Source organism: Hylobates moloch, unplaced genomic scaffold (genome assembly GCF_009828535.3).
Source record: "Hylobates moloch isolate HMO894 unplaced genomic scaffold, HMol_V3 SCAFFOLD_9, whole genome shotgun sequence".
NCBI classification, from domain to species: domain Eukaryota; kingdom Metazoa; phylum Chordata; class Mammalia; order Primates; family Hylobatidae; genus Hylobates; species Hylobates moloch.
Window position 1 is genome coordinate 69,473,223 of NW_026652284.1, and position 21,068 is coordinate 69,494,290.

Below are 21,068 nucleotides of genomic sequence, written 5' to 3' on the forward strand. Positions count from 1 at the left end.
AGGACACCACAAGAAAAGAAAATTACAGGCCAATATCCCTGAAAAACATAGACATAAAAATCTTCTACAAAATACCAGCAAACTGAATTCAACAATCGGTAAAAGAATCATTCACCATGATCAAGTGACATTTATCTTAGGCATGTAAGGATGGCTCAACTTTTGCAAACCTATAAATCTGATATGACACATTAACCAAATGAAAGATAAAACTATATTATTGTCTCAATAGATGGAAAAGAAAGCATTTGACAACATTGAATACACTATCGTGATAAAAATTTTAATAAATTGGGTATAGAAGGAATGTACCTCAATGCAGTAAAGGTCATATATGACAGTCCCACAGCTAACATCATACTTAATGGGGGAAAGTTGAAAGTTTTTCCTCTAAGATCAGAAACAAGACAGAAAAAGATTTTCACTTTTGCCACTTCTGTTTAACATACTACTGAAAGTCCTAGCCAGAGAAATTAGGCAAGAAAAAGAACTAAAGTCATCCAAATTGGAAAGAGAACAGCCAAGGAGACAATCAATAGAGTGATGAGACAACCTATAAAATGGGAGAAAATATTTGCAAACCATATATCTGATAAAGGATTTATTCTTTATGTAAGGAACACAAACAACTCAGTAGCAAGAGAACATATAATCTGCAAAAAAAAAAAGGCAAAGGACCTGAATAGACACTTCTCAAATGAAGGCATACAAAATATCAACAGGTTTCTGAAAGCATGCTCAACATCACCAATCATTAAAGAAATGCAAACTAAAACCACAATGAGCTATCACCTCACACCTGTTGAAATGGCTACTATCAAAAAGACTAAAGGTGAAAAGTGTTGGCAAGGATGTACAGAAAAGGGTATCCTTGCACACTGTCAGTAGAAATGTAAATGAGTACAGCTATTATGAAAATCAGTATGAAGATTTCTCAAAAATTAAAATGGAACTACCATATGATTCACAACCCCACTACTCGGTATAAACTCTGAGGAAATAAAATCAGTACATCAAAGAGATATCTACATGCCCATGTTTGTTGAAGTATTTATTATTCACAATAGCCAACCTAAGCCAACTTAGGTTGATACAGAGTCAACCTAAGTGTTCATCAACAGATGAATGCATAAGAAATATGTGATATATATAATATATAATATATAATAACAATAAAACTATCTTTCCAGGTTCCAGCAGCCTCATAATTTAGCTGAGTCAGGTACTAGGTCTTATGCAATCTATGCAGGTACTGGGTCTTATACTTGGAGCACAATTTTAGGAAGTCATAATGTAAAAAAGATCAGAAAAAAATTAAAGCTACTTTTTCAGAAAGAACTAAATATTAATTGTCAAGGGTTTTCTTTTTTCTTCCTTTTTGAAAGTGAGGTTATGGAGTTACTTATAAAATCATAATGGATTAAAATTTCCAATTTCATATGCGGAATTTATTATAGTTTTTGACTTGAAGATTTGACATAACCCTCCCAAGAGCAGATTTTTTCCTTTTATGGAGATATGCCTTAAAGTCATACCCATAAAGACATTAGAGACCAAACTAAAATCCTCATTTTGATAAGAATAAATATAAAAACTGCTTTATCAATATCTTTGGGACTGTATTCATAGTTCATGGCAAGAGAAAAAAGATGGTAGAACCTCTCTTTATGTGTACTTTCTTTTACCTTCAGTAAAGCTTTAAACATACTTCCAGAAAGTTTTATAAGGTATTTAATGCTGATGAGAATTTTTTAAATCTTATGTTTAGTTTAACAAATTATTGTTCATCCAAAAGAAGTCTTTTGTTTTTCTTCAATTTTGCAGGCAACTATACATCTTAATATAAGTTTGCAGTAATCCCTTATGGGAAATTCTAGGTGAGAGTGACTTCACTCCTAGCAAATACAATATTTGTTTTGACAACTTCTAAACATTTCTATTTGATACCCTACTTATTTGATCATCTAAACTCTTCCTTTCAGTGAAAAACATTTCTCAATTGTGTATTAAAGTTTTTTGTATACTAAGCAAAACCAGGCCTCAGCATACCCAGAAACATTTTTGCAAGGATCTGGGGTTTTCATCAGTGCTTTTTGTTTAAGAAATCTGACCCTGATGGAATCCCAGTGGACTAGAGTATTATTTAACTAGAATGTACCCAAACCATACATGATAACAAAAATTTTCCATCAAAGCCCCATTTCAGTGACAGAGCCTTGTCAAATGATTCAGAAGTGCAAGTTCTACTATTTATTTCTCAGGTGACACTAAAATACCTTGATTAGTAGGGCCTTGTAATTAGCAAGAGATTTGCCCAAAGATCTTCTATGACCTGGTTTTGTGACTAACATCATAGCATACAATTTCCTTAATTTCCTTATCTGTTAAATGTAAGTAATAATACTTTTCACAGTTATTAATATGATGAGGATTTCATTAGGTCACTTTTTGACGCAGAACTGAGATTTCTGGGCACCAGCAAGACACAGACTTCAGCAGTGTGATGGGCATCTGTGTGCCAGCCCTATAGCACCTCCTTCTTCATCTTGTTCTTCAACCAAACTTAAATGGTTTACCTGCTTACAGATTGTAACATTCAGAATGTTAAATCTTTGAATGCAAAGATTATCTTACATTTCCCTTTTGCAAATATCCTGCAGCTTGTAATGAATAATTTGTTACATTATTCATAATAATTCTTTTTGATTACTCTGACATTACCGTATTTCTGTCAATATTCAATAGCAGTGATTTATATGGTAAATTATATTGCTCTCTTGATATACTAAACCTTCAATAATCGTGGATTCAAAAAATTATTGATTCCTCCTCCTCCACTACAAACAGCAACAACAAAAATAAAATTAAAAAATCTTAATTTCTTTTCTGTCAATAGCTCAAATCTCTACCTAATTATAATCTTGGATTCTCTCTTTCCTCATCTGACTTCAATCTTCGTTAGCCCTGCAGTTTGATTTCCAAATGTGTTTTGAATTACTCCGCTTCTTTCCATTTTCACTATAGAATAGGACATAGAAATGCATCTTATGCCCACTGGATAAATGCAACCGACTCTCAGTTGGTCCCTTTGCTTCCATCAATGTCTCCAATTGTATTGCTCATACACACATGAAAGGAACCATTACCATAATCGACATGGTATTTTTTTATAATGACACTTTTCCTAAGGTGGAAATAAGGTGTCTTATTCTAGTAAAATCTGTATAGTACAGTTTTCTGACAGAGGTAAAGTGCCTCTTGAAATGGACACCGTTTTCTAATTTACAGTAAAGCATTGTATGGGTTAGTGGTATCTGTTTCCTCTCTTGTCCCCCCTACAACCCATGCTCCACACAGCAACCCAAAGTATTCTTTTTAAAACTGATATAGGGTTTGGTTAATCTTCTGCTTAAAATCTTTCTTTGAATTCTAATTACACTCTGAAAAAATTTCTAATTCCCTTTGCTTCTCAGACTTTACAAAACCTGACCCTGGCCCATTTGTACAAGCTCATCCCCAAACTGTCTTCTACTGGTTTATCATATTCCAGGCAGACTGGCTGCTTTTTGTTTCCTACAACATGAACCCTCTTCAGGCTTTATACACTTGATTCCTCTGACTAGAAAATTATTTTCTTTTATCTTCATCTGGCTGGCTCTCTTTCATTCTTTTCATCTTAGTTCAAACATTACTGCTTCAGAGAGGGTATAAAGTCTTAACTTATTTAAAGAAGGAGTCCTTTTTCTTCCTAGTTAGTTTACCTTATCACCTTACTTATTTACTTCATAGAATTTGTTTGAAGCCACAGACATTTTGTTTATTTAGTTATCATCATCTAATCTTTGGCAATTTTGTTGCCAAAATAATCATCCATATTACTAGGGGTGTCTCCGTGGTTATTTCTAATGTCAAAAATGGTGCTTGGCACATTGTAGGGTAGGTACTTACTACACTTTAAAATATACATTCTCATTCCATTTGACTTTTTGTGACTGCTATGAACTAAACTGTGTCCACACAAAATCCATATATGGAACCTCTAATGCTCAATGTGACTATATTTAGAGTTGGACTTTTAGGAGGTAATTAAGATTAAATGAGGTCACAAGAGTGAGGTCCTAACTCAATAGAGTTGGTGGTGTTAAAGATCTCTCTCTCTCTCTCTCTCCCTGTTTCTCTCTCTTTCTTTCTTCCTTCCTCTCTCTCTCTCTCTGCACCCTCAAAGAAAAGCATGTGAGGACAAAGCAGACATTTGCAAGCCAAGAGGAGAGCCCACACCAGAAACAGAACTCTGCTAGAACCTTCACCCTGGAATTTTCAGCCCCCATAACTATCAGAAAACAAATCTGAGTTGCTTAAGCCACACAGTCCACAGTAGTTTATTATACCAGCCTGAACAGACTAAGACAGTGACCAACCCTAAGTGAAGGTTTATACATCATGTGTATATAAAAACATATAGTTATTGCCTAATTATCTTTTTTCCATTCTATTACAAGTGTCTAATTAGGCCCTGACAATAAATAAAATAGCAAAGTATGGTTTATGATTATTTTTTATAAATACTACATTTTGAGAACTATAGCAATAATATAGGAAAATGATATAAAAGAAATAGAGTAAACTGGACTGTAAGAAGTAGGAAAATTTAAATAACTCTTCTTTCTCCATTCTCTACTTGTTGAAATGATTTACATTCTAAGGATCCAACTTAAGTGCCTCCTTCTCCCTCTATCTTTCTAAGCATAATTAATTACTCCCTTTATACTTTCAAAGCCCATTGCACATACTTTTATGTGATATCGATTCACTTCTGCTTTGTTGTTAAGGCTATTTGTTAAATCTGGGTCTCTCCCACTAAATTAGAAAGTACTCTGCAGCAAGGGCTATATGCCTTGGTTTCTGTTGCTCATGGTATCTAATACACGACTTGTACAAAAGTGGTGATCGATGAAATTTTGTTAAGTAAATAAACAAAGGAATAAATAATTAAAGAGGTGGAAATAGAAAAGAACATTGATACAAAAGTTAAGGCAATTCTGCCAATTTTTGTAGATGATATTCCTGAAAAATATCATAATTTGCACACCTCTGATTGGCAAATTTGAGATCTCAGATAATAAGTGTATGTGTATATATGTATGTTTGTGATGTCTGTATACAGGTATATATGTCGAAATATTGGTGTACACACATAATACATGGACATACACATACATATATCATGTGTGTATATATATATATATATACACACAAAATCAGAGTAAATTTAATTTTTAAAAGATATAGCTTTCAAAACATGAAATTTTTATTTTTATTAAAATTTGTTTTGCTATGTCACCATGCAGGACAGTTTTGCAGTTGGCTGGGATGACCTAGTTCTCCGCATTTTTTTACTTATAGTTCCCCAAAGTAACTGTAAAATGCGCTAAGATAAAGAGGAACTGGCTAGAACATCCTAGGCTCTGTTCCAGTCCCTCCTGGAATCAGAATGTCCTTCAATGCTTTAGCTCAATGAGTCACATGACCTGGGATATAAAACCCAGGACCCAGGTTTCCAAGGTCCCTCATCTGCAGCACAAGTGGGGCACAAACAGTTGAGAGACTATATCCACCCTGGGAAGCTTTCTGTGTCTTGGGGGACTGGTTTATCTTGAATCCTGGCTTCTAGTGTCCCTTGTTGCCCATTTGTAAGTAATAAATCTCTTTCAATAGCTTGTGTGTGGGGGGAGTGGGATGCTCATCCTTATACCACTCAGATAACAAGTGCACTTGGTAACAAGTACACAGTAAACCTGATTCACAAACTATTTTCCGGAAGACTTTCTTTATGTCAATTGTTTAATAAGCCACTCATCTGATTAGCTAGATCATCCCACAAGTTTCTATTTTACAGACTGAATCTTGTCTTAAAATATTTTGAGCCAGTGCTTAGTGGTTGCATTTGCATTCCTCTTTATATTATTTTCTGAGACTTAGCAGAATATCCAATATATTTAATCACTGTATTAGTTTTCTTTAATGCTGTAACAAATTATCATAAGCTTAATGCCATAACCCACAAATGTATTATCTTTTAGTTCTCGACGTGAGAAGTCCAAAATGGTTGGCAGTGCTGCATTCCTTCTGAAGGCTTTGGGAAGAATTCTTTTTTTTTTTTTTTGTCTCTTCCAGCTTCTAGAAGCTGCCCACATTCCTTGGCTCATGGTCCCCTTCCGGCAATTATATCACCCCAACATCTATTCACATCTTTGTCTCTCACTCTGATGTATTTGTCTTCCTCTTAAAGTCCCTTTTTGTTATATTGGGCCCACTTAGAGAATAAAGAATAATAGGCCAGCAGCAGTGGCTCACGCCTGTAATCCCAGCACTTTGGGAGGCCAAGGTGGGTGGATCACGAGGTCAGGAGATCAAGACCATCCTGGCTAACACGGTGAAACCCTATATCTACTAAAAATACAAAAAATTAGCTGGGCATGGTGGCAGGTGCCTGTAGTCCCAGCTACTCGGGAGAATGAGGCAGGAGAATGGCGTGAACCTGGGAGGCGGAGCTTGTAGTGAGCTGAGATCATGCCACTGCACTCCAGCCTGGGTGACAGAGCGAGACTCCATCTCAAAAAAAAAAATTTTATATATATATATATATATATCCCTATCTCAAGATCCTTAACTTATTCACATCTGTAAAGTCCCTCTTGTCATTTAAGAAAACATGTTCACAGATTTGGGGAATTGAGACAAGGACATCTTTCAGGAGTTGCTATTCAATCTACCAACAGGGACTTGTACAAGAGTAGCAGACAGAGCTTGTGACCATGATTTTCTTGACATGGTAGTCTACCAAAAAATAAGAAGAATACCTATTTTGCATGATATATAGAATAGTAATGTATTAAGCAATTTTTCATTGCTATAAAGAAATACCTAAAAATGAGTAATTTATTAAGAAAGAATTTTAACTGGCTCACAGTTCTTCAGACAGCACAAGAAACCTGATACTGGCATCTGCTTCTGGTGAGGGCCTCAGGAAGCTTACAGTGGTGGCAGAAGGCAAAGGGGGAGCTGGTGTATCACATGGTGAGAGCAGAAACAAGAGAGGGGGGAAGGTGCCACACTTTTAAACAGCCAGATCTCACTACAACTCATTTACTATTGCAAAGACAGAACCAAGCTATTCATGAGTGATCTCGCCCATGATCCAAACACCTCCCACCAGGCCTCACTTCCAACACTGGGGACTACATTTCAATTTGAGATTTGAAGACAAACATCCAAACCATATCAGGTAAGTTAAACATTTTTGTCATATTCTCTATAAGAGTCTGAACCAAAGGTATATAAAACATCAAAAATTGGCTGGGCACAGTGGCTCACACCTGTAATCCCAGCACTTTGGGAGGCCGAGGCGGGTGGACCATGAGGTCAGGAGATCGAGACCATCCTGGCTAACACGGAGAAACCCTGTCTCTACTAAAAAAAAAAAAAAAAAAATCAGCAGGGCATGGCAGTGGGTGCCTACAGTCCCAGCTACTCCAGAGGCTGAGGCGGGAGAATGGCGTGAACCCGGAAGGCAGAGCTCTCAGTAAGCTGAGATCACGCCATTGCACTCTAGCCTGGGTGACAGAGCAAGACATTGTGTCAAAAAAAAAAAAAAAATCAAAAATTTAGAAATATGCAAAGTAAAATTACATTAAAGTAAAATAAATATTGGTTAGAATGTCTTAGTCCATTTGTGCTGCTATAACAAAATATCTGCTACTGGATAATTTACAAAGAACAGAAATTTATTTTCTCACAATTCTTTCATATCCAGGAGCTAAAAACCAGTTGAACTCATGGAGACAGAGAGTAGAATGATGGTTTCCAGAGGCTAGGAAGGGTAGTGGGAAGGGGATGATAAGGAAAGATTGGTTAATTAGTAGAAAAACACAGTTAGATAGAAGGAACAGGATCTAGTGTTTGGTAGCACAATAGGGTAATTATAGTTAACAATGATTGATTGTATATGTCAAAAAACTACAAGAATGGAATTGGAATGTTTCTAACACAAATAAATGATAAATACTTGAGGTGATGGATATCCTATTTACCTTCATTTGATTATTACACATTATATGCTTGTATTAAAATATCACATATACCCCCAAAATATGTACAACTATTAAATATCCATTAAAACTAAAAACAAAGAAAGGTGGAGTAGCTATGGTAATGTCTGGATAAAGTAAATCTGAGAACAAAGAAAATTATTGAGGAGAAAGAGGGTCATTACATATTTACCACAGCTTAATTCACTAAGAATAAATAAAAATCCTAAGTGTGTACACACCTAGTAAGAAAGCTTCAAAATACATAAAACAAAAATCTAATAAAAACTGAAAAGAGAAATAGACACATATACCCAAAGACTTCAATACTCCTCTTCCAATCTCTGATAGAACAAGTGGATGAAAAATAAACAGAAATACTGAAAATATAAAAACCCTATTAACTAAATTGACCTAATTAAAATTTATAGAATACACCCAATGATGGCCAAATATACATTCTTTTCAAGTATACCTAGAACATTCACAAACATAGACAATATTCTTAGCCACAAAATAAGACATTACAAATGTAAAAGGAAACATATTCTTAGACCATAACAGAGTTAAATTAGAATCAGCAAATAGAAAAATAACTGGAAATTTTTCAAATATTTGGCAATTAACATACATTTAAATAATTCATGAGAAAGAAAGGAAGACACAAAAGGAACTAGAAAATATTTTGAACTTAATGGAAATAAAAATAACATAAAATTTTTGTGAAGCTAAAGCAGTTCTTGGGGGAAATTTACAGCATTAAAATGCTTATACTGGGGAAAAAAGGGAAAGGTTTCTGTGGTGGTTTAAAACAGATATGCACCACATAACATTTTAATCAACAACAGACCTCATATATGATGGCGGTCCAATAAGATTATAATAAAGCTGAAAAACTCATCACCTTGTTGATGTCATGGTAGCTGCCATAATCATAGCACCATGCATTATTCATGTGTTTGTAGTGACACTAGTGTAAACAAACCTACCACACTGCTAGCCAAATAAAAGTAGAGCATGTATCTTTATAGAATATATAATCATCGTCTATTATATACAGTACAGTAATTACTTATTCACCATACTGTATATAAGAGATGATTACATGTGCTATAAAGTAGAGTATTATTTACTGTACTATATATAATAGATTATAATATACAATTGTGTTACTGGTTTACATACTACACTATATTTTTTATTGTTATTTTAGCATGTACTCCTACTTATCTGATTTGAAGAAAAGCTAACTGTAAAACAGCCTCAGGCAAGTCCTTCAGGAAGTATTACAGGAAAAGGCACTGGTATCATAGGAGATGACATGTCCATGTGTGTTATTGCCCCTGAAGACCTTCCAGTCATATCTGTTGAGGTGGAGGACAGTGATATTCATGATCTTAACACTGTGTTGGCCTCAGCTAATGTGTGTGTTTTGGTTTTTAACAAAAAGATTTAAAAAGGGAAAAAAAGGAAAAATTTAAAAAATATCAAAAAGCTTCTAGAATAAAGATATAATAAAGATATTTTTGTATAGCCATACAATGTTTGGGTTTTAAGCTATGCTACTACAAAAAAAAGTTTTTTTAAATTAAGAAGTTCATAAAGTGCAGAAAACTTACAGTAAGCTACGTTATTGTTGAAGAAAGAAAAATATTTTTTACAAATTTAGTGTAGTCTCTGTGTACATTGTTTTTAAAGTCTACAGTAGTGTACAGCATTGTCCTAGGCTGTCACATTCACTGGCCTCTCACTCACTTACTCACGCAGTGTAGCTTTCAGTCTGGCAAGATCCATTAATGGTAAGTACTCTATACAGATGTACCACTTTATATCTTTTTTACTGTATTTTTATAGTATCTTTTCTATATTTAGATATGTTTAGATACCCAAGTTCTTAGCACTGTATTGCAGTTGCCTACAGTATTCAGTACGCCAACATGCTACATAGGTTTTGTTTTTGTTTTTGTTTTTGTTTTTGAGAGGCAGTTTCACTTCTGTTGACCAGGCTGGAGTGCAATGGCCTGATCCTACCTCACTGCAACCTCCACCTCCCAGGTTCAAGCGATTCTCTTGCCTCAACCTCCCAAGTAGCTGAAATTACAAGTACAGGCCACTTGTAATGGTATTTCTAGTTCTGGATCCCTGAGGAATCGCCACACTGACTTCCACAATGGTTGGACTAGTTTACAGTCCCACCAACAGTGTAAAACTGTTTCTATTTCTCCACATCCCCTCCAGCACCTGTTGTTTCCTGACTTTTTAATGATCGCCATTCTAACTAGTGTGAGATGGTATCTCATTGTGGTTTTGATTTGCATTTCTCTGATGGCCAGTGATGATGAGCATTTATTCATGTGTCTTTTTGCTGCATAAATGTCTTCTTTTGAGAAGTGTCTGTTCATATCCTTTGCTCACTTTTTGATGGGGTTGTTTTTTTCTTGTAAATTTGTTGGAGTTCATTGTAGATTCTGGATATTACTGGGTATATACTCAAAGGATTATAAATCATGCTGCTATAAAGACATATGCACGCTTATGTTTATTGCAGCACTATTCACAATAGCAAAGACTTGGAACCAACCCATATGTCCAACAATTATAGACTGGATTAAGAAAATGTGGCACATATACACCATGGAATACTATGCAGCCATAAAAAATGATGATTTCATGTCCTTTGTAGGGACATGGATGAAGCTGGAAACCATCATTCTCAGCAAACTATCGCAAGGTCAAAAAACCAAACACCACATGTTCTCACTCATAGGTGGGAATTAAACAATGAGAACACATGGACACGGGAAGAGGAACATCACACACCGGGGCTTGTTGTGGGCGGGGGGAGGGGGGAGGGATACCATTTGGAGATACACTTAATGTTAAACGAGGAGTTACTGGGTGCAGCACACCAACGTGGCACATGTATACATGTGTAACTAACCTGCACGTTGTGCACATGTACCCTAAAACTTAAAGTATAATAAAAAAAAACCTGACAATACCAAGCACCAGTGAGAATCTATAGTAACTGTAACTCTCATACATTGCTGAGGGGAATGCAAAGTGGAACAACAATCCCACACCTAGGGACATAGATAACATAAATAAAATTTAGTTTATAGACAAATCTGTGTATAATTGTTTAAAGCAGCTTTATTCAGAGTAGCCCAAAACTAAATGGTACTCACTATATTCTTTAACAAATGCACACATAAACAAAGTGTGGCACATCCATTCAATACAGGGAAAAATGATTGAAGAAAAATGACAAAATATGGATGGATATCAGATGCATTGTACTAAGTGAAAGAAGCCAGACTGCAAAGGCTACATAGTATATTATTTCATTTAGATGACATTCTGGAAAGGCAAAACTACAAGTAGAGCAAACAGATAAGAGGTTGCTAGAGACTGTGAGGCAGGAAGGGGGATTGTCTATGTAGGTGTACCATAGGGGAACTCTTGGATGGTGAAACTGTTCTGTACAAAACTGTGGTGGTAAACATCTGATAGTATAATTTTTTTCAAAATCCATAATCTATTTTAAAATCTGGTTTTTTTTCTTTTTTTAAAAAATGTTATTATTATGCTTTAAGTTTTAGGGTACATGTGCACAATGTGCAGGTTTGTTACATATGTATACATGTGCCATGTTGGTGTGCTGCACCCATTAACTCGTAATTTAGCATTAGGTATATCTCCTAATGCTGTCCCTCCCCCCTTCTCCCACCCCACAACAGTCCCCGGAGTGTGATGTTCCCCTTCCTGTGTCCATTTGTTCTCATTGTTCAATTCCCACCTATGAGTGAGAACATGCGGTGTTTGGTTTTTTGTCCTTGCCTTATACAAAAATTAATTCAAGATGGATTAAAGACTTACATATTAGACCTAAAACCATAAGAACCCTAGAAGAAAACCTAGGCAATACCATTCAGGACAGAGGCATGGGCAAGGAGTTCGTGTCTAAAACACCAAAAGCAATGGCAACAAATGCCAAAATTGACAAATGGGATCTAATTAAACTAAAGAGCTTTTGCACAGCAAAAGAAACTACCATCAGAGTGAACAGACAACCTACCAAATGGGAGAAAATTTTCACAACCTACTCATCTGACAAAGGGCTAATATCCAGAATCTACAATGAACTCAAACAAATTTACAAGAAAAAAACAAACAACCCCATCAAAAAGTGGGTGAAGGATATGAACAGACACTTCTCAAAAGAAGACATTTGTGCAGCCAAAAAACACATGCAAAAATGCTCATCATCACTGGCCATCAGAGAAATGCAAATCAAAACCACAATGAGATACCATCTCACACCAGTTAGAATGGTGATCATTAAAAAGTCAGGAAACAACAGGTGCTGGAGAGGATGTGGAGAAATAGGAGCAGTTTTACACTGTTGGTGGGACTGTAAACTAGTTCAACCATTGTGGAAGTCAGTGTGGCAATTCCTCAGGGATCTAGAACTAGAAATACCATTTGTTTTTTTTCTTTTTAACACAATTATTTTTTGCAGAAACATTTACCACTGGAGAGTGAGTAACCTCTTTAGCAAATACATACAAACACACATACACACAGATATAGATACATACAATCAATCTTCATTATTCATAGATTCTATATTGATGAATTTGCCTACTAGTTAAAATTTAGTTATGACCTCAAAATCAAGACTTACAGCACCTTTATAGTCATTCTTAGGCACATGCATGTGCAGGGTGGTGAAAAATTAGAATCTCTTCAGCTGGGACATTCATGTTCCCAGTTGAAGTCAAACAAGAAAACATTTTGCTGCCTTCTTTCAGCTCTCACTCTATAAATGAATATCCTTTTGATGGATAAACTTGGTGCCATGTTTTTCAGATTTGTGTGTTTTTTTAAATTGGTGATTTTCCTGTTTCAAATGACCCCAAAGCATAGTACTGTAGTTCTGTCTAGTATTCCCAAGTGTAAGAAGGCTGTGATGTTCCTTCTGAAGAAAATATGTGTGCGTTAGATAGGCATTGTTGAGGCATGAGTTACAGCGCTGTTGGCCAGAAGTTCAATGTTAACGAATCAAGATATATTAAATAAGATGCCTTTATTCAGAAACATACATAAAATAAGGTTATGTATTAATCAGTGGACAAAGATATTATGACCAGAAACTCAAAAGATTTCCCTTAGGAGGAATGGTTCAGTATTCAAATGTTCAAATTCAGTGTTCAAATGACTTTATAGAACATAACTACCATTACTGATGAGAATCAAGTATATTAGATAGATAGATAGATGATCCATTGATAGATAATTCATAAACATGATTATATCTTTGAAACAGTATCCTATTTTAATTCTAAATATTTTTAAAGTATACAATCATTTTATAAACACTGACTTGATTTAATGTTTTTATAACTTTTGCTGAAATCACTTTTGCAGTCACAGCTCTTTTGGAGCTTATTCCCAGTTCAAAGATATTACATAAGTTTGGCATCGCACATTCGTCTTTGTGGTATTCCTCAATTTTCAAGTTGTTCAGTGATAAAGGACCCTTGAACAGTACAGCTTAACTCCCTGTTAGAGGTAATATGACTGCAATGAACATTGTTTTTCAACTTACATTTTATTAGAACCCTGAATTGAATGTCCTCCTCTCTCAGCTAACAGAATAAATTATATGAAAAAGGACACATTTATTTCCTTCTATCTAGTTCCTACTTTTAACTTGCAATCCAAACAAATAATGCCATCTAATTTTTCTATCCATATGTTAAGATCATGGCCACCATAATTTGTTTTATAATCATAAAACAATTGTGGCTGTTTCTAAAAATAGAGATAGTTTCCTTATAAATCAAAGCTCTAGAATTTAACTGCGTTCTAGAGGTGTTAGTTGAAATACATTCACAATTTTCTTAAAAGCAGATGTTGCCCCTAGCAACAGTAAACACAGCCTTCTTTAAAGGGTCAAACATGTATGATGGAAACACAAATAACATTTAAGGCTAATGAGGTCGTTGTTGTTGTTGTTGTTTTGAGACAGTCTCACTCTGTCGGCCAGGCTGGAGTGCAGTGGCACGATCTCGGCTCACTGCAACCTCTGCCTCCCGGGCTCAAGCAATTCTCCTGCCTCAGCGTCCCGAGTAGTTGGGATTACAGCGTGTGCCACCATGCCCAGCTAATTTTTTTATTTTTAGTAGAGACGGGGTTTCACCATGTTGGCCAGGCTAGTCTCGAATTCCTGACCTCAGGTGATCCACCCACTTCAGCCTCCCAAAGTGCTGGGATTACAGGCATGAGCCACTGCGCCTGGCCTTAATGAGGTTTTTAAAAACACATTTAATTCGTCCTGAAAAAAATATAAGTTACAATAAAATGGAGACAATGTTTGAGGAGGTGGGAAAGATGAGACAGGAGACAGCCAAACTGAGATGTCACATTTATACTTTTCATTTGCTTTTTCTTTCTTTCATCTATTGAATATTATGTTTTTGATCCTTTGCAGGTCTATAACCCATCCAGTCCAGTGATTCTAACTTCATCTTTTATGGGAATATTTGTTAGGACTGAACCTAAGCCAAAATACATAGTTTGTCTTCTTTACTGCTCCTTGATATCCCTTGATATTTACAGTATCTCCTGCACCAGAATCTCTTCTCTTGCCTGCAAAAGAGAGACTTAAAGCTTTTTCAAGCTTGAAGGGGAAAAGGCTGCATGTGCCTTTATTTTCTCCTTATGTTAATAATAGTACCTTTCCATACTTTAAATAATAGGCATTAATTATGTTTTTAAATTCAATTGTAATTTCTCTAAAGCCTACTGATTGGGAACATTGAGCCTCCAGGAAATACTGAAAAGAACTGAGAAAGAAATCTCAGAAGAGAGATGAGGGATTTCTTTCGAAATAGCACTGGAGTGTCATATAGTTCTTGCTTATAAATTGGAAAAGATTTATGAAATTCCATGGAGATAGAATTGTTTCTGGCTAAGGACCTTATATAAGGGATTTGCACATTTTCTACTTTTTTATTGCAAGTAATGGAATACATACCCCGTGAAGAATGAACATATGGGATAGAAACACTTTTATATGCATGTCTGGGTGGCACTGGAACTCTTTCAGAATATGAATATGAACTGGTGGAAAATGTCAAATATTAAATCTATTGTAAGAATGGATCTCTTGGCTATTTAACATGCACTGGGGGAAAAGACAAAGAAGATCTGCTTAGGCCTTAGACTATAGAAAAAAATGATCCTGACCAGTTTCAGATTTCCTGTTGGGAAATGTTAGGGCATATAATTTCAAAGGCCTTTATAAGCTAATTCACTCTTTAGAAGTCCTCTCTCAGTTACATTATCATATGCAGATACTGAAAGAATGTACATAAGAGTTTTAAGGGATAAAAGTAAACCAAGAAGCTCTCTCCACTCTGAATAATAATATATGAATACAATTATTTCAACTGATATTTATTGAAGGTCTGTGGATAGAGGCACTGCAATAAACACCAGTGGTAAGCCATGAAGATTCAATATTCACTTTCCCCACCAGAGAGCTTGCTGTTTTTCTAGGGCAAGACATATTAAAAATACATAAATGATACATGGAAACATGTTGTATTGGTCTATTCTCACATTGCTATAAAGAAGTACCTGAGACTGGTTAATTTACGAAGAAAAGAGGATTAATTGGCTCATGATTCTGCAGGCTGTATTAGAAGCATCTGCTCAGCTTCTTGGGAGGCCTCAAGAAACTTACCGTCATGGCAGAAGATGAAGGGGAAGGTAGCACCTCATATTGCCAGAATAGGAGGAAGACAGAGAGAGAGAAGAGGTCTCACACACTTTTAAATGACCAAATCTCATGAGAACTCACTCACTATCACAACCAAGGGGGACAGTGCTAAACCATTCATGAGAAACCACCCACATGATCCAATCACTTCCCACCAGGCCCCAGCTCCAACATTGGAGATTACAATTAAACATGAGATTTGGGTGGGGACACAGATACAGACCATGTCACATGGATACACAGATTATGGCAAAACTTATGATATGTTATTAAATGGCTTTATACATTTATATTTATATATAAAGCCATATATTTATATATTTATATATAAAGTCTTTAATAACATATCATAAGTTTTGCCATAATCTATGTATCCATGTGACATGGTCTGGATATGCATTTTTATATATATACGTGTGTGTATATATATGTGTGTATATATATGTGTGTATGTGTGTATATATATATATATATATATATGCATACATACACACATACATATTATAGCTCCAATTAAATCTCAGAACTGCAATAAGCGGCCTATTTAATTTCACCAGGATGCTTTGTTCTTATCATCAACACACTGAAGTATTGCTATAATAACTCTCAGTGTTCATGTCATCAGAACATGCTTTATTTCAGAATTTGCTGTAATGTTATTCTGTTTTCCCTCCCAAATCAGTGTCTACAGTATTATGCCAAAATGCCCTGTAAATCTAATTCAGTCGCAGGAGGCAACATTTCTTATAAAAACAGTATTGACCAGGGTCTAAAGATTTGACTTGTAGGCTCATTTATTCTTTGTATGATGTTGACAAATCACCTAATTTTCCTTGGTCTCAGTCTCCTTGTCTATGCAGCACAAAAATAATATTTGCCCTGCCAATTAAAAATAAAACTGAACCGACAAAAACATGTCTATTATTCAATAACACGGCAAAGGAAATAATATCCTTAACTTTTACACAAACACGTAAAAAGTTCTTTTATAAATTTTATTAGTATGAAAGATTTCTTTCTGTGTTTTAAATAAAATAATGTAAATAAATCTGACTGGAGAAAGATGTCTCAAAATTACACATTAAATATGCCCAAATAAATTCTATTACCACCTTTAAAATTGACAAGAAAAGATAATATGTAACAGAAATGCCTTTTAAATCATAGTGCTCAATTTGTCTTTATCAGAGATATTTTAATTAGTACCATGAGGCCATTATGATTAATCCTATGCCTACCCCATCTCAACATTCTTCTTAAAAAAAATAGAAATTCAAATCTATCTTTCAAGGAAATATGGTTTTATTTTTATGCCAAATTTCAGAGCTTATTAATAATATACAAAGTAAATGCTAAGCCACAAAGCATTTTCACAGAAAGCATCAACTCAGATGCTAAGGAAATAACAAGCCACCTGAAAAGCCACAACTTTTAATAGCACATTTTTAAAAATGAAAAAGCACTCAATTCTCTGCTCAATAATCCTATTAGAGCCACCACTTTGAAAATTTATACCAAAATAATCAGTTTAAAGTAGCTGACTTTTCTCAAAAATCATTACCAATATGAAACCTTATTTCTTCAGTTTTTATCTAGTATTATATCAAAGGCCAATTCTAAACCCTCACAGTAGATCACTGACAGACTGTTAATCAAAAGTCAGGTAGTCACTACGGCAATTGTGAGCAGTTACAATAAAATGCAATTTCTGATTCTCTTTCCATCTTCTTTGCAAGGAACATTGTTACTGCAGAAAAATAGTAAACAATGGATTATCATACCAATTGCCCCTAAACGATTACTATGTGAATTAGGAAAATAAAAACCTATCAACTCCCCCTTTCAGTATTTTTCCAAAATTGAATTTGCTACATGAGTTTCTGGCCACAAAAAAACAATGATTTGTTCCATTGACTGTGGATCAGGTTGTTTTACTCATGATGTTTTCAGGGCCTGACCAAGGAACACGATTGGGTTGTAAATTCTAGAAAGCTAAGAAGGATTTGGGTTTGCTGAAATAACTAAGTAAATATGCAAAGAGGAACATTATATGCTAGCCAGGCGAGTCTCTCCCAGCATGATGCTCAAAACAGGAAATCAGAATGCACAGGACATGTGAAGACAGCAAAATTGGTTACGCTTTCATTTTGTTCCTATTAACTTCATTTAAATGACTCAAGGAGTAAATTCATACTGGTCAGATTAGGACCCAACATGGCATAACTTTTAGATCTACTTTCCTGGTATGAATTCAGAAGGAGAACAAAGGGCAACAAGGAAAATTAGAAGTATCAAATATTTATTAATGTAGCCTGCCTATTCTTCTCCACTGCTGTTCTTCTCCCTTTCTTTTATATAACTCTGCTGTTCAGAACTCTGAAAGAGCCTGGTTAATAAAGTCCAAACGTTTGATGTTAAGGCCCTCCACAAGCTCACTTCTACCTACTGATCTAGTCTTGCTTCTCATTAACTCATGTTTTCATCTAAAACATTAGACAAACTAGAGTACTTACTTCCCCAAACACATTTTTCCCTATTTCTATACCTTTATTCTCATTCTATTTCTCCTGCCTGGAAATGTCCCTCATCAAACTCATCTGTACTCATAAAGGCTATGTCTAGTGCAATCTCCTTTCAAGAAACCTCCCTAAATCCCTAATCTCAGTCCTAAATCACTTATTTCTCCTCCTTGCATCCATAGTACATTATTCCTATAAGATACATGGCATCTTATACTTCATTACAGTTAATTATATGTCTTACTACCTGAGTCATATTAAATGACTCAGAGCAAAAATTAAATGTACATACTTCTATTTACCACAGTGATTAGAAAAGTGCTATCTTTCCATAGTAGATTCTCATGTCTGTTACATTAATTAAATTTGTGCAAAGTTACCTCCTCTGAAAAATACAGCTTACTGACAATTAAATGACATACAATACTAGGACTATACATACATGATGAATTTGGGGATGGAGAGAAAAATGCAGCTGCTTACTGAAACCAACTACAATTTCCAGAAAATTATTAGCTCTTTTCTCTTGGTTTCTTAGGAGACTGAGCCAGACAACTTTTCTATGTGATACATTTGTTAAACAGTGTGTCTGAGGAAGTCTGTCTGACATTGATAAACTGCTTGAAATTTTGCATTAAAAAGAGGAAGAAATACCAGAATACATTACTATTGCTTTTAAAAAATGTTGCTCATCATCGATTGTGTGAAGATATTTTTTATGGTAACTAAGGGGATTAAGGCATGTGTACCTGCAGTAAATGAATGGTGAGAGAGATGGAAGGAGAGAGAGAGAAGAGAGAGAAGATAGATGGAGATTATATAGAGTCACCTCTGACAGAATGACTTACTTTTATTCCCTTCAAGCACAGGCAATAACCTTTCATTTTTCATTGGCTAGAAAATATGTCAACAAAATTTTCCTTTACCTGTCCTCTTTTTCTTTCAGTATCTGCCTCACTTATAAGAATAGAGATAGGTCAAATATCATCCTTTCTCCATATAAACTATCATTGTCACAATTCAGAATATAGGAATTTGGAATACATATATTTGGATCTCTCTCCTAAATAATGCACTACTGATAAATAGTAAAAGCAAGTAATTTAATTTCAAAACTTTTATAGCAACATGAAAAGAAACATATTTCAGAATATCATTGAGTACTTTAGTAAACATTATGGTGTATAACAAGATAACATAGAACTTAACTCACTAATATCTCCCTCAGAAGAGAGCTATAGAATTTTTTCTGACTTTTTTCAGTTTTATTTTTAATTATAAATTGATACATTATAGTTGTATATGTTTATGAGTATAAGGTGATGTTATGATTTATGAACATAATGTAAAATGATTAAATCAAGCTAATTAACATATTCATCACCTTAAATATTTTTGCGGCGAAAACATTTGAAATGTACTCAGTGAGTTCGAAGTGCACAATTTTTATTTATTATCTTTACCATGTTATGCAATATATCTCAAGGTAAAAAACAAACAAACAAACAAACAAAAAACTCATTTCTCCCATCTAACTAAAGCTGTACCCTTTGACCATCGTGTCAAAGCCACATTACATTTATGATTTTACTTGTGGCACCAAGGAACATTGGCTTCTACATTTTCAAATGCTTCTTTTTAAAATGACCAAATTTTTACATTTATTTTATTAAATATTATGAATCAATAGGAGTGATAATAATAAAGAGTTCCATCTATCCCCACCCCAATCATGCTTCTAAAAGCTATCACCTTTTAGCACTTCAGGGTTAAGTTCCTCTGTAGGTTACCTTCATACTGCTAAATAAGTGCTTATACAGCGGCTTCTTAATTTACCACCTTTAGCTCCTGCTATGATTGATGAAGATTTATTTCACACAACTCTCACCACCTCTTCTCAATTTTTCTGGTTATAACATTATTTTTAGTACCTGTGCCTTCATAATATATAATATACTTCAATTTCAATTTCTTATTTAATCAACTGTGAACTATATCCTTTGACACCTCACTTTGTAACATGTTGCTGTATGAGGGCAAAATAGTCAAGCTTTCAAATTGTAAGGATAAGGTGATCACACTTTCTTTGCTTAATAATTAGAAGGAAGGAGACTGTCTCCCATTCCTCTCCTCCTTCGGGTGCCTCCTTGAAAACGTAAGTCTGATAAGGAGTCAGATCTTTTAATGTTACAAGGCAAGGTGTGGGCCATCTGCTATTTGGAATTGTAAACAAACACATAACTCCAAGGTTAAGAGATGTCTCTCAAATTATACAGGAAACAACCACAAGGCAAGTTCTCTAGTCTCTCAAGGAGATAGAAGTTTTAATTGCTCTCTCTTCTACTTTTACATATAAATTTGTGTGAAATCCTGTCTAGACTTTGTAGATATTTCCGCACTATCTTTACGTGCATATAAATCTCTAATGTTTACCTAATAAATGTGTTCTCTCTTTCTCCTATATTGGCATGGGAGGCTGTGGTCGGGAGGGCAGGGCAGTGTTTTTGCTGACAAAACTATTTTATTTCCCAGCAGTTAGTAGAACTGGTACCCTGCCTTCTCCCTCTCGTACCTTATTTTTATAAATTTAATTTTCCACCTTATCAAGGCTAATAAAATTCACATTCTGTTTTGTATTCAAAATACATTCGATACATTACCTGTAGGTTGACT